A 15,066-nucleotide genomic window follows, 5' to 3' on the forward strand; every position below is an offset into this window, starting at 1 on the left:
TTCTCCTTCATATCACTAAAATAGTAGAACTGCTAACCTATTCTTACCACTTTACTCATACTCCACGCTGAAGTAAGTTTCGGTTTTTAATAATTCAGTAATTAAGACATGGAAACTTACATTTAAAATGCCAAAAAGCCAAAGAGGCTATATTCCCTATATGTGATTGCATATCATCAAAGATGACTAAGAATGCCTTCAAAATATTTTACTCATGGCAAAGAGATGAAGATGTTGGGCTGAAATCTCCAAGCACTGGTTTCCTTGGTCATCATATGAGTGTTACACCTGAAAATGCGGTTCTTCATTCATGCAAGATGCATCGTTTTACCAGGACGTCACCAGTCAAATAGAGTATATCTTATTTCCTCTTTTCTAAGGTGTATATTTTTTCTCAATTTCACATTTCTGATACGGTGGTTTACTGTATAATCACTGCCTACATTTTGCTGAGGTTTTCCCCAAAAGCCGTTATAAACCTACTGGTACAGTTTACATTCCAGGAAGTAACGTGCTCTTTGTCTCCTCCTCCTCCTCCCGGAACTCTACTTTCAGTGTGAATCCTCGTGCAAAGGGACCAGCATGGATGCATTACTCAGTGTACTCGTGTAACAAACCTGTACATGTACCCCCTGTATATAAAATAAAAGTTGAAATTATTTTTAAAAAATTAGTCAAGGGTGTTCTGGAAAACTGAGAGTAAAGGATATATAAGTAGTGATTGAAGGAAGTTGGGCTACAAAGTTATGCTTGGACTAAAATGTGAGCCACTTGGATATTGTAGATATTTAAATTGATTTGGAGGATGATAGGAGGGATGTACAAATGAGATTTCACAGGCTGAGAGATCTATAGACTATTAAACAGCAAACAGATGCAAGGCATGGGAAGAGGGATGGTCAGCAGCCCACAAGATTGTGGAGTGACTGTTAACGAGCGCCTGAAAAGAGACCAGACCCACTGTGAATCTCGACTCCTCCCCTATTGGTTCTGCAGTTATGAGCAAATTTACTTCCTTTCTCTGAGCCTCAGTTAATCATCTGTAAAATGGGAAAAAATAACATCTACTTTGTAATTTTGTTAGAAACACTTGGGTATCAAGCTCTTAGCAGATAATAAGCATGTGATGCATGGTAGCAAAACCAAAATTAAGAACAGCTCACGGAATAATTGGGTCTCACCTGCTCACCAGCTTCTCTGGAAAACCTGTTACCTACTTTGTGCTTGAGTGTATACTTTCCCCCATATTTGGTATACTCTGAAAAAAAATAATTAAATTAGAAGATTTTATTTCCTTTTCGCTGTGGTGAGCTCTAGGGTATTGGTAAATTCCCCCTTGAAAGGCTTTCACTGTGGGCTGTCTTTGAACATCTACCCATGCAACCATGCCACGTGGCAAGGATGACTACACGGCACTTACTTCAAGGCCTTGCCTAGGGATTGAAACAAACTGTAGGGAAGGGGAAAAAGCAATTAACCGTCCTGTTTAAGGTAAAAATAATGGAAAGAAAGCCACCTCAAGTAACTGTACGTGAGTTGGCCTTTGACACACTGACCAAGGTGTCATGTCTTCAAGAGACATTGACATCTCTGTAGGTTCATGCCTTTTCCAGATTTGATGTGGCAGATACATGCATAGCAGAGTTTATCATGTGTGGTTTCCTTTAGACGCTGTGATTATGTGTTCAATAAATTGCATCAAGACTATAAAGGCTTTGTTGTGAAGTCCAGCAACATTAACACATTAAGTTTCATAATGTGATTCCTAGAACAACCTCTAAAAACTCTCCAAAGAGGTACATTCAAAATCTCCATAGATGAATCAAAATAGATTCATCTCAACAGAATTATGCTAAGTAAAATCTCAATATCAGAAACAAATTATATATGATTCTATTTATATAACATTGTCAAAATGATAAAATTGTGTGGAGACAGAATAGAATAGTGGTTGATATGGCTTAGGGGAGAGTGCACAAGGGCATGGGTTTGGTTATAAAGAGATAGCACAAAGAAGTTTTGTGGTGATGAAACAGTTTTTTTTTTTATCTTGATTGAGTGGTCATTATAGTAATCTACACATATGAGAAAACCACAAATACATATAAACTACACAAATGAGTGTATGTTAACCTTAAAATATCAGAGTAAATTCTCTGGATTGTACAAAGACTAATTTTATAAATTTCATATGGTACTATAATTACATGTTACCATAAGAGGACATGAAGTTAAGGCTACACCAGATCTCACTACCTTATTTGTGCATCTGCCTGTGAACATACACATATTTCACAATAAAAACTGTAAAAAAGCAGTGACATAGCTATAGATTCTGCTTATTTATAAGTTTGGATAGAAAGATAGACATAGATATACAAATTTAACTTAGTGACAAATTAAAATTTAAAAAGATTTAAATTTCTTCAGTACTACCTGAAGAAAATTCTAAGAGAAATAATTAAATTACATTATATGTACAGAGGAAAAAATACAAAAAGGCCATCTAATTTCAGAAAATTGTTGTATTATTTAGTGCAATTTCAACAAAAAACCCATAGGATTCCTTGTGACATTTTCATATTGATTATGGAATGCATACAAGAATTCAGGGCCAAGAATATCCCAAATCCTACTAAGTAAGAATATATTGGTTAGCTTGCTATTCTATAAAGCCATACAAATAAGTTAATGTGCTATTAAACAGAAATAAACAAATTGATCAATGGAATAAAAGAGCTATAAAACCACAAAGAAATAAAAATTATGTATGACATTTGGCATTTTAGGTCACTGGGGAAATTATAAACTTTATAGACTTACTTTAGTAGACATTCTCAAACAATTATAGAAAATAAATTATCCTTACAGAAAATAAATTACATTGACTACCCTTAGAGAAAATAAGTTAAATTGGTTTTCCAGCCTCAGAGTGTGCACAATTGATTTTCAAAGCATGGCGCCTAGTCCAGAGCATCAATATAAACTGAGAACATGTTTGAATCTATAATCTTGGGCCCAACCACAGAATGGCTGAATCACAAACTCTGTTAGGTGGGACAACAATTCATGTTATAATGAACCATCTAAGTGGTACAGATGCACAATGGGATGTAAGAACAACCTTAGTAACCACAAATCCATCACTTGAGAATCAAACAATTAGAAGTAAAAAACAGATCTCTAAATATTTTCGAAGAGTGTATTAGGTATTTTTCTGATGTTGGGATCTGAGTAAATTTATTAAACAAGAATTTCTTAAATAAACACAAATTCTGTTAACCATAAAATAAAAGAATAACAAAGTTTACCACATGGAAACTAAGAATTCATTTTATGAAAAGAAAGTAAAACAAGACTAAACTTTAAAAAGATTTTCCATAATTGCCAAAAAGTTAATGTTTAGAGTATATAAGGAACTTCTATAAACCAATATGAAAAACACAAGCAAGGCAAGAGAAAAATGGGGAAAAGATACAGCAGCAAGAAAAAAGAAAACACATGTTGAGTAAACATATGAACAGATGCTCAACCTCATTAGTAATCAGGAAAATGTAAATTAAGCCACAATGTGATACTATTTCACACCTACTTGATTGGAAACATCTAGGAAATATAATAATACCAATTTATTACTTTGAATTTAAAGAGACTCATATATACTCTTTGTAGAAGTGCTAAGTAAAATCTCTTTAGAAAACAATTTTAACATTGGTATCCCCTTGTTCTATCAACAAGCAATTAATTCCATATGAAATTTAAAGTAGTTTTTTCTAATTCTGTGAAGAATGTCAATGGTAGTTTGAAGGGAATAGCATTGAATCTATAAATGACTTTGGGCAGTATGGCCATTTTCACGATATTGATTATTACTATCCATAAGGACAGAAAGTTTTTCCATTTGTTTGTGTCCTCTCTTATTTCGTTGAGCAGTGGTTTGTAGTTCTCCTTGAAGAGGTCCTTCACATCCCTTGTAAGCTGTACTCCTAGGTATTTTATTCTGTTCATAGCGATTGTGAATGAAAGTTCATTCATGATTTGGCTCTCTGCTTGTCTGTTGTTGGTGTAAAAGAATGCTTGTGATTTTTGCACATTGATTTTGTATCCTGAGACTTTCTGAAGTTGCTTATCAGTTTAAGGAGGTTTTAGGCTGAGATGATAGGGTATTCTAAAGATAAAATCATGTTGTCTGCAAACAGAGACGATTTGACTTACTCTCTTCCCATCTGAATGCCCTTTCTTTCTTTCTCTTGCCTTATTGCCCTGGCCAGAACTTATAACACTATGTTGAATAGGAGTAGTGAGAGAGGGCATCCTTGTCTTGTACCGGTTTTCAAAGGGAATGCTACCAGCTTTTTTCCCATTCAATATGATATTGCCTGTGGGTTTGCCATAAATGGCTCTTATTATTTTGAGATACGCTTCATCAATACCTAGTTTATTGAGAGTTTTTAACATGAAGGGATGTTGAATTTTATCAAAGGCCTTTTCTGCATTTATTGAGATAATCATATGGTTTTTGTCTTTGGTTCTGTTTATGTGATAGATTGTGTTTATTGATTTGCATATGTTGAACCAGCCTTGCATCCCAGGGATGAAGCTTAACTTGATTGTCATGGGTGAGTTTTTTGATGTGCTGCTGGATTCGGTTTGTCAGCATTTTATTGAAAATGTTTGCATCGATGTTAATCAGGAATATTGGCCTGAAGTTTTATTTGTGTGTGTGTGTTATCTGCCAGGTTTTGGTAACAGGATGATGCTGGCTTCATAAAATGAGTTAGGGAGGAGTCTGTCCTTTTCAATTGTTTGGAACAGTTTCAGAAGGAATGGTACCAGCTCCTCTTTGTACCTCTGGTAGAATTTGGTTGTGAATTTGTCTGGCCCTGGGCTTTTTTTGGTTGGTAGGCTATTAATTACTGCCTCAATTTCAGAACCTGTTATTGGTCTATTCAGGGATTCGACTTCTTCCTGGTTTAGTCTGGGAAGGGTGTATGTGTCCAGGAATTTTTCCACTTCTTTCAGATTTTCTAGTTTACTTGCATAGAGGTGTTTATAATATTATCTGTATAGTAGTAGTTTGTATTTCTATGGGGTCAGTGGTGATATCCCCTTTATCGTTTTTTATTGTGTCTACTTGAATCTTCTCTCTTTTCTTCTTTATTAGTCTAGCTAGTGGTCTATCTATTTTGTTAATTTTTTCAAAAAAACAAATCCTGGATTCATTGAATTTTTGGAGGGTTTTTCATGTCTCTATCTCCTTCAACTTTGCTCTGATCTTAGTTATTTCTTGCCTTCTGCTAGCTTTTGGATTAGTTTTCTCTTGCTTCTCTACCTCTTTTAATTGTGATGTTAGGGTGTCGATCTGAGATCTTTCTGGCTTTCTGCTGTGGACATGTAGTGCTATAAATTTTCAACTAATATGGTTTTAACTGTGTCCCGGGAGATTCTGGCATGTTGTCTCTTTGTTCTCATTAGTTTCAAATAACTTTTTGATATCTGCCTTAATTTCATTATTTACACGGTAGTCATTCAGGAGCAGGTTGTTCAATTTCCATCTAATTGTGTGGTTTTGAGTGAGCATCTTAATCCTGAGTTCTAATTAGATTGCATTGTGGTCTGAGAGACTGTTATGATTTCCGTTCTTTTGCATTTCCTAAGGAGTGTTTTATTTCCAATTATGTGGCTGATTTTAAATTAATTGCCATGTGGCACCGAGAAGAATGTATATTCTGTTGATTTGGGGTGGAGAGTTCTGTAGATTTTGGGGTGGAGTGTTCCGTAGATGTCTATATAGCTGAGTTCAAGTCCTGAATATCCTTGTTAATTTTCTGACTCGTTGATCTGTCTAACATTGACAGTGGGGTGTTAAAGTCTCCCACTATTATTGTAGGAGTTTAAGTCTCTTTGTATGTCCCTAAGAACTTGTTTTATGAATCTGGGTGCTCCTGTATTGGGTGCATATATATTTAAAATAGTTAGCTCTTCTTGTTGAATTGTTCCCTTTACCATAATGCCCTTCTTTGTCTTTTTTGATCTTTGTTGGTTTAAAGTCTGTTTTGACAGCAACTAGGGTTGCAACCCCCGCTGTTCTTTTTGTTTGTTTGTTTGTTTGTTTGTGTCGCTTGGTAAATTTTCCTCTATCCCTTTATTCTGAGCCTATGTGTGTCTTTGCATATGAAATGGGTCTCCTGAATACAACACACCAATGGCCTTGACTCTTTATCCAATTTGACAGTCTGTGTGTTTTAATAGGGGCATTTAGCCCATTTGAATTTAAGGTTAGTATTGTTATGTGTGAATTTGATCCTGTCATCATTATGCTATCTAGTTATTTTGCACACTAGTTGATGCAGTTTCTTCATAATGTCATTGGTCTTTATATTTTGGTGTGTTTTTGCAGTGGCTGGTACTGGTTTTTCCTTTCCATATTTAGGACTTCTTTCAGGAGCTCTTCCAAGGCAGGCCTTGTGGTAATGAAATCCCTCAGCTTTTTCTTGTCTGAAAAGGATTTTCTTTCTCCCTTGCTTATGAAGCTTAGTTTGGCTGGATATGAACTTATGGATTGAAAATTCTTTTCTTTAAGAATGTTCAATATTGGCCCCCAATCTCTTCTGGCTTGTAGAGTTCCTGCTGAGAGGTCCAATGTTAGTCTGATGGGCTTTTCTTTGTAGATGACCTGGCTTTTCTCTCTGGCTGCCCTTAACATTTTTTCCTTCATTTCAACCTTGGAGAATCTGGTGATAACGTGTCTTGGGTTGATCTTCTCATGGAGTATCTTAGCGGTGTTCTCTGTATTTCCTGAATTTGCATGTTGGCCTGTCTTGCTAGGTTAGGGAAGTTTTCCTGGGTAATATCCTGAAGTGTGTTTTCCAGCTTGTTTCAATTCTCCCCGTCTCCTTCAGGTACTCCAATCAATCGTAGGTTCAGTCTTTTTACGAAGTCCCATATTTCTTGGAGGCTTTGTTAATTCATTTTTATTCTTTTTCTCTAATCTTGTCTGCATGTCTTATATCAGCAAAGTGTTCTTCAAACTCTTACATCCTTTCTTCCGCTTGGTCAATTCGGCTATTGATATTTGTATATGCTTCATGAAGTTCTCATGCTGTGTGTTTCATCACCATCAGGTCATTTATGTTCCTCTCTAAACTAGTTATTCTAGTTAGCAGCTCCTCTAACCTTTTGTCAAAGTTCTTAGCTACCTTGCATTGGGTTAGCACATGCTCCTTTAGCTCAGGGTAGTTTTTTATTACCCGTCTTGTGAAACCTACTTCTGTCCATTCGTCTATCTCATCCTCCATCCAATTCTGTGACCTTGCTGGAGAGACACTGTGATCATTTGGAGGAGAAGAGACACTCTCGCCTTTTGGGTTTTCAGCTGTTTTTTGTTGATTCTTTCTCATCTTCGTGAGTTTGTCTAGTTTTGATCTTTGTGGCTGCCAACCCTTTGATGGGTTTTTTTTTGGGGGGGGGGCTTTTATCTTGTTGTCAATGCTGTTATTGTTGCTTTCTGTTTGTTGTTTTTCTTTCAATGGTCATGTCTCTCTTCTGCAGGGCCGCTGGGGTTTGCTGGGGATTCACTTCAGGTTCTATTCACTTGGTTCACTCCCACTCCTGGAGATGTCACTCAAGGAGGCTGGAGAACAGCAAAGATGAATGCCTGCTTCTTCTTCTGGGATCTCTGACCTTGAGGGGCAGGCACCAACCTGATGCCAGTAGGATCGCTCCTGTATAGGATGTCTGACAACCCCTGTCAGAGGGTCTTACCCAGTTGGGTGACACGGGAAACAGGACATGTTTAACAAAGTACCTTGACTGTCCCTTGGTGGAGGGGGTGTGCTTTGCTGGGGGGAAACCCACTCATCTAGGCTGCCCATATTCCTCAGAACTACCAGGAGGAAAGGATAAGTCTGCTGGTCCACAGAGTCTGTCGCCACCCATCCCCCTAGGGGATCAGGCCCAGAGAGATTCAGGTTCTGTCCCTGAGCCTCTGGCTGGAGTTACGGGAGTTCTTGCATGGAAGCCCCGCCCAGTGAGGAATAATGAGTCGGGGTCAGGCCTGAAGAGGCACTCTGGCTGCAGTCTTCCACAGCTGGTGTGTTGGGCTGTGGGGGACACATCTTGGGACCAAGCTGTCCAGCCTCCCTGGCTCCAGCAGGGGAAAAGCACAGCCTGGAGCTATAGAGATGAATGCCACCCTTCTCCTGCCCAGGGACCTTAGTGTGTTAGGAAGTTGTGAGTCCCAGTGCTGAATGCTGCCCCTTCCCCAAGAAGCTCAGATGGCTGAGACAGCAGGCAGCTACAGCTGTGGTGCTGGTCACCCCTCCCCCTGGGAGATTTGTAGGCTTAAGCCTATTCCAGCTGAGAGGCTGTTGATAATCTGCATGGCTCCGTGGCATGGGTTTGTGAGTGGGATCTTCCACTTCATGTGTTGCACATTTCTGTGGTAAAAGCACAGTTTCCCAGCCCGGGTAGCATGCTCACTCACCACCTCCCTTGGCTGGGTGGTGGAGGCTCCGCTGCTCATGTGGCTCTCAGGTGGGCTGCTACACCACACTGCACCTCATTTCTCTCTGTGGAGCATGCCAGCTTCCTAGTCAGTTCTGATGAGAGAAGCTGGATAACTTGGTTGCTGGTGAAGGATTCACATACTTGTTTTGGCTCTTTTCGATGGGAGCCTCTGATTGCCGCTATTTCTAGTTGGCCATCTTGGTACCCTGCCCCTGCCATATGACACATTTAACTGTAATGCCGTTAGCACACGGAGCCTTAGATAAGCTTGGTTATCAAGAACCCAGACATTTCAGGGATAAGGTTCAGTTTTAATCTACTAGGGAAGCCACTATTTAGTTGCTCAGAAGTGAGCTCAGCAGAAGTGTTTGGTGCATGAAATTGGAATCTAGAATCAAAGAGACTAAGAGGGATGATATATATTTGTTATAGCCTTGGTAGCAACTAAAGCAGCAGAGACTCTAGATCCTCACATTAATGTTCCTTTTACTACATTTCACAGAAATTGTGAACAGTAATGTTATTAATAAACAAGTTAAACTAAGCATTGTAGGGGAGGAAATGTAAGGATGTCTTGGACCCCAGTCAGAGCCGCTTCACTGAGCTGTCGTGCCCATTTGCTGCTTGCTTTGATTGCTGGCTGCTAGTGGCACACAGTTGTCTCTATTAGGTTATTGCCCTCATTTAAATAAGAGGTGTTTCATCTGGGAAGTTTTGGCTCCCAGGGCAGCCAGTCATCCAGTGTCCCTCTGACTGGCCCAGAGGTACAAAGGCTGGTGGTGTGCCCTCAAAGAAGCTCCAACATTATGGTGCCACTCATGCTCCAATTGCCCTATGAAACTGGGCCACTTCTTGTCTCTAATTAAGATCTCATTCTTTCTTAGTTGTCTAGCCAGTCAATTTCTCTATTCCGCTTCTAAGAATGGTACCTCAAGAATTGCCTTTACAAGAATTCCTCTCTTAAGCTTTCCTTGCAAGGGACCTAACCTGAGTCAATATTCCTATTCCTAAATCATCTCAGATCCCCTGAGATGCTGGATATCTGAAATTGTCCAAGATCATATAAAGATATGAAAGAAAACTTATCTCAATATTCCAGTATTGGGGCAAAACATTTTGCCCTCAAAGTTTAGAAATGTTGCCCAACAGTTTTTTGAAATTTATTTCTATAACAAAGAAGTCTTACATTAATCTGACTTCTATTACTCTGGCTTTTATTTCTCTATGCTTTTCTTTGATTCAAATTTGCCAGTGTCATCAAGGTATAGAAATTGCTGTTGTTTTTGTTTTGCACTGCTTTGCTTTTATTTTTCTTTGAATATGCATCTACATTTCTATGTGCATTCATGAGACTTTTTACCTTTTTCCTAGTTCATAAGTATTTTTATTTTAGTTAGTGGAGAATTGGTGTTTATTTTCTAAAATCAACCAAGATTATCTATTAATCCTATAATAAGTTATCATTAACTTTCCATTATATCATTACTTATTTCATTTGTGTTTATATGTTCCCTATCTTCTATAGCAAAAATAGTTCAAAGATTTTTAAGTTATTACTCCTTCAATTTTATATAGCCTCTATCTTAATCTAAAATAATGTTTAATACATTTTAATTTTCATGACAGTAATTCTGTGTTCTACCTATCTTACATAAATCATAGGTATTATATTTTTTAAAATGTAATTATGGCTGGGTGCGGTGGCTTACGCCTGTAATCCCAGCACTTTGGGAGGCCGAGGCAGGTGGATCACGAGGTCAGGAGATGGAGACCATTCTGGCTAACATGGTGAAACCCCGCCTCTACTAAAAATACAAAAAATTAGACAGGCATGGTGGTGCACGCCTGTAATGCCAGCCACTTGGGAGTCTGAGGCAGGAGAATTGCTTGAACCAGGGAGGCAGAGGTTGCAGTTGCAGTGAGTCGAGATTGTGCCACTGAACTCCAGCCTGGGCAACAGAGAAAGACTTCGTCTCAAAAAAAAAAAAAAAGTAGTGATTATAATTTTCTGATGTTATTTTATAAGGAGAGGTAAAAAGAGTGTGTTTTTCTTTACCTCCTGAGTCTGGGCCAGTCTAAGAAAAAAGTAGATACGTTCATATGGAACTACAATATAAGCATTGACACTGAAAGTGGATTTGGTAAAGAACATTTAAAATCTGTGGCCAAAGTCCTTGCAAACTCTCCATATCAGCAATGCTCACAATACCAGTCTCAATACCAGGATATCACACCTAGGAAAGTGCACATTTTCAGGCTTCATGTATTTAGCTAGACTTGTTGTTAAACAGGGTAGAACAATAAAACAAGAACATGAATGATTCAGTTAACGCTTGCAACTTATAGTAAATTACTTCTACCTAATTGAGAAGAGTTAAGAAATGGATGCCATTCACCAACATGATGAACAGGCACAGCAAAAAGGTGGCAATGTTTCTCAAGATGTAATCCCTCCACAGGGAAAGTGGAGTTTATGTAAATGAAAATCTCTTGCAGCAATCTTCCTTTATTCATTAATATTGACAAGAAATTTCTAAAACTGTCTCTGAAATATTGTGTATATCATGTCTAGACATAATAATTTTAACTTTTCCTTTTTTATAGTTTTTTTCCACTGAGAAGGCCCATGTTGGAATATTTTCATATATTTATCTCTGAAAGAAGTTAATTTTACAAGATTCATCATCTAGAAATATATATTCTCTTGTTACAATTTCTGCTTACTTCTCTGGTTTATTATGAAACTTGAAAACATAAGTGGATAAACAATCTCCAATGTGCACCACCTGTGGAATTATTCCCTTCCCTAAAATACTTCTTTTTCCCCAAAGTCAGTTTCACTGGTCAAGACTATGCATTTCTACTCTCATTCTTCGCAATATACCTCTTTGCACTGTATTTTCAGGAAATTGTGCTCTGTGGATTAATGTAGAAAGAAAACATGCTAATAACATTAGGAATGCCTCAAAAAGTATAACTATACTCTCCCCACTTTTCTGAAACATTTGTTTCTTACTCTTTGTAGTGGGTGTTATTTTAAGTTGTAAAACATATTGAAATTAGCCAGGCATGGTGATGTGCACCTGTAGTCCCAGTCACTTGGGAGGCTGAGGCAGGAGAATCGCTTGAACCCAGGAGGTGGAGGTTGCAGTGAGCCAAGTTTGTGCCCCTGCACTCCAGCCTTAGAGATTGAGTGAAACCTTGTCTCAAAAAAGAAAAAAAAAAGAAATAAAAGAAAAAAGATATTGAAGTAATTGCAAGAATTTCATTTAAAAGTAAGCCCTTTTTATAACAACTTTTTAAAGGCATTTATACACATTTTAGGTTTTTATTTGTTTGTTTGTTCATTTGGACAGAGTCTTGCTGTGTCACCACGGCTGGAGTGCAACGGCGTGATGTTGGCTGACTGCAATCTCCACCTCCCAGGTTCAAGCAATTCTCCTGCCTCAGCCTCCCGACTAGCTGAGATTACAGGTGCCCGCCACCATGCCCGGCTAATTTTTGTATTTTTAGTAGAGACGGGGTTTCACCATTTTGGCCAGGCTGGTCTTGAACTACTGACCTCAGGTGATCCACCTGCCTTGGCCTCTCAAAGTGCTGGGATTACAGGCGTGAGCCACCGTGCCTGACCATTTTAGGTTGATTTTTATATTTCTGTTTAAATTATTACATTTTTTAAATTGGAAAAGAAAATGAATCTAAAATACATACATATATATATATATTTAAAGACTCTTCTATGACCACAGAGTCAAGTATAAATCCAGGACTCTGATTGAGGCAATCAAATCCACAGATCTGACTTTAGAAAGCTATGCTTTAAAATGCCATGTTGTCATCTCTCTTTTCTCTTGTGCTCTCTCATTCTGTCTCTCTCTTTCTCCCATCCACAATTCTATCTTTTGCCTTCCCACTTACCAATCTATCTACATATCTCATATCTATCCTTCTATCCATCCAATCAACTGATATATCTATCTTTTATATATGTGTACTTTTTTTTCTTGTTTCATACTCAACTGATGAAATTGATGGAATAGTTGAGCAATGTAAGTGAAATAATATATTGTCACACACATTTATTGAATGGATATTGTGTTGTGAGAATTATAAGGGTATCAAAAAAGCCATACACAAAATCTAGAACAGTTGCCTGTGTTTGGAAAAAAAATACATTTCCTAGTAAGTGATCATTTTAAAGAAACGTTTCACACACACTCAAGAGCAAACTTTCACCCATGCAATGTTTGCTGTATAAGCATATAAAAGTTACCTGTATAACAAATGTTTCCATCAAAGGAGAAGCTCTACCAGCACACTTGAAATATGATCTATAAAAGTGAAATATACAAAACATAGTTATTATATTAGCACTCATAGGAATTAGCACTCATAGGAAGCATATATACTACAAATTAGAGTAAATGAAATAAATGTCATTCAGCAAGTAACATCAAAAACACTGGTCTGAATGATTTCATATGTCTGGTTAAAGTTTGTTTTCTTTGTGTTGGTTTTAACTATAAATCCCAAAATAAATTTGCCTATTACTCACTGATTTTATGGAAATTGTAAGTTGCTTATTTAAGGACATTAAAAATACTCTTTAGCAGTACCCCCCTTTATTTTTTACTGTGAAGCTGTGTTAATTTCAGAGAAGTTAACATTACCAAAAAAACAACTATTTTAATATAATGTAAACATTATTATAGATATGCTATATATCTATATGTGGTTGCATAATGTGTTTTTATGTACATACAGATGTGTATATATTTATATACGATATATATATATATAATGCTAACTCTAGCCTTATAAACCCTTTTAAATTTCAAATAAAAATCATAAGGTATGCTTGATGTCACTTTACATTTTAATTCAGAAAAAAATTATAAAATGAAAAGAAATCCCTAAAAGAGAAGGAATATCAAGAAGGACTCAATTGCTAAAGTAGGTCAAGGACAATTAAATTGCTTTCTTAATATGTCTGCTTATAATTTGATTATTTCTGTAAATTATATTTTTACAAAGTTCCTTTGAAAATATTGTTCTTTTGTTTTGATAAGCTTTTAAGACACATTCACACACGTTTTATTGCCTGTCAGCCATTTTCTTTCATCATAAAAGTCATTTTGTTAGGGTCTTGATTTAATTATAGACTCTATTCATTAGGGCAACTGACCAACTGAAGAATCCCTACTGCTTTATTCAGTAGAAGTAGTTCCTGGAGTTTTGTGTTTAATGCACTCCATTTTCCCTAGTTCATAAAGTGTGAAAACTTATATTTTATTCAGTATTTTTCTTGGCTCTCTGATTGAATCAGTTTCCAAGGAATGAGACATATGTGTGAGTTATATCTCCTTTACAAATATTCTTTCTTGCAAGGAATTACTTTTTCATTGCCAATATGGGGATTGGCTAGGCTAAGTACTCATATATGCCTATTGTGAAAACGTGTTTTATTGAATGGCCTTAAATCTTTATGTTTCTTGTTATAAAAATCCATAAGAAAAGAATATTGCAAAAGATTTAAAAAATTTTTTAAATGTGTATATTTGTAAGGTTAATTTACAAATTAATTGTTGTCAGTAAAATTAACTGTTGTCAGTAAAATAATCTTGACACCTAAAGGACTTTTTAATAAACACATTGACAGAGTTGTTTCTTCTGCTATGCAGCCTGTCTTCTGCACCATATTGATTTTAAGGTCCTTACGTGTGGAATTTGTTTTGGACAATATTGGATAGAAGGCCCTCGAAGAGTATAATAGGGGTGTGTGGTGGGGGAAAATTAGTATTTCACTTTTCTTAATAGCCATTGTTGAACCATGCACCCAAGCACTACAACAATGGTTCTGTATCCACAGCCCACAATGAGATTCACCCTATGAACTTTGTAGGGGAACAAAAAAGTTAAATCTTTATGTTCACTAATATATCTACCTGAAATTTAGTACATCTTAGATATATGCAAACAATACAAAGTAGTATTAGAGTGCCTGGCCTATCTTGTTGCCAATTAAAATTTTATATATTTTCATATCACATTACCTTGCTGCAGATATATTGAAATATGTTGACTGGAGAATAATTCTCTGGGTGACCTTAGACCAACCCATTTCTCCCCATGTTCTCACTTACAGTTCTCAAGAATGATTGCAGAATGTGTTGTGAATGCAATGTCCTAAGATAAGAAAGAACTATCTGGAACAGCCTGGTCTCTTTCCCAGTCCTTCCCTAGAAACAGAATGTCCTTCAATGCTTTAACCCAGTGATCCTTGGAACTCTGTGGTTATAAAACCCATTATGTGCTGATTTCCAGGGCCTCTTAGCCATGGTGCAATTAAGGTATGCACAGATAAGACTCTATCTACCCTGGGCAGATTTCCTGATCCATGGCAGGCTGGCTTACAAGCAATACTAGGCTTCTGTTGTCTCTTTCTGTCTAGTTGTAAGTAATAAATCTACTTCATAGAACTCATTATGTATAGGTGTTCTATCTCATCAAACAAAAGCAAGTTGGGAACCAGTGCAGAGTGTACCTGCTTCACATTTA

At 37.0% G+C, this 15,066-nt stretch overlaps 1 long non-coding RNA gene across 1 annotated transcript in view; it reads right to left on the reverse strand.

Moving 5' to 3' along the window:
- Window positions 1-14,708, reverse strand: part of LOC109024456 (uncharacterized) — an 84,444-nt gene extending 69,736 nt beyond the window's left edge. The window contains exons 1-2 of the long non-coding RNA XR_002003955.1: window positions 14,562-14,708; window positions 12,782-12,839 (exon numbers count right to left, since the gene is read on the reverse strand). This is a non-coding gene — a long non-coding RNA (uncharacterized lncRNA). The remainder of the gene's footprint in view (window positions 1-12,781; window positions 12,840-14,561) is intronic.
- Window positions 14,709-15,066: the final 358 nt, after the last annotated feature.

Source organism: Gorilla gorilla, chromosome 22 (genome assembly GCF_029281585.2).
Source record: "Gorilla gorilla gorilla isolate KB3781 chromosome 22, NHGRI_mGorGor1-v2.1_pri, whole genome shotgun sequence".
Taxonomy (NCBI): Eukaryota; Metazoa; Chordata; class Mammalia; order Primates; family Hominidae; genus Gorilla; species Gorilla gorilla.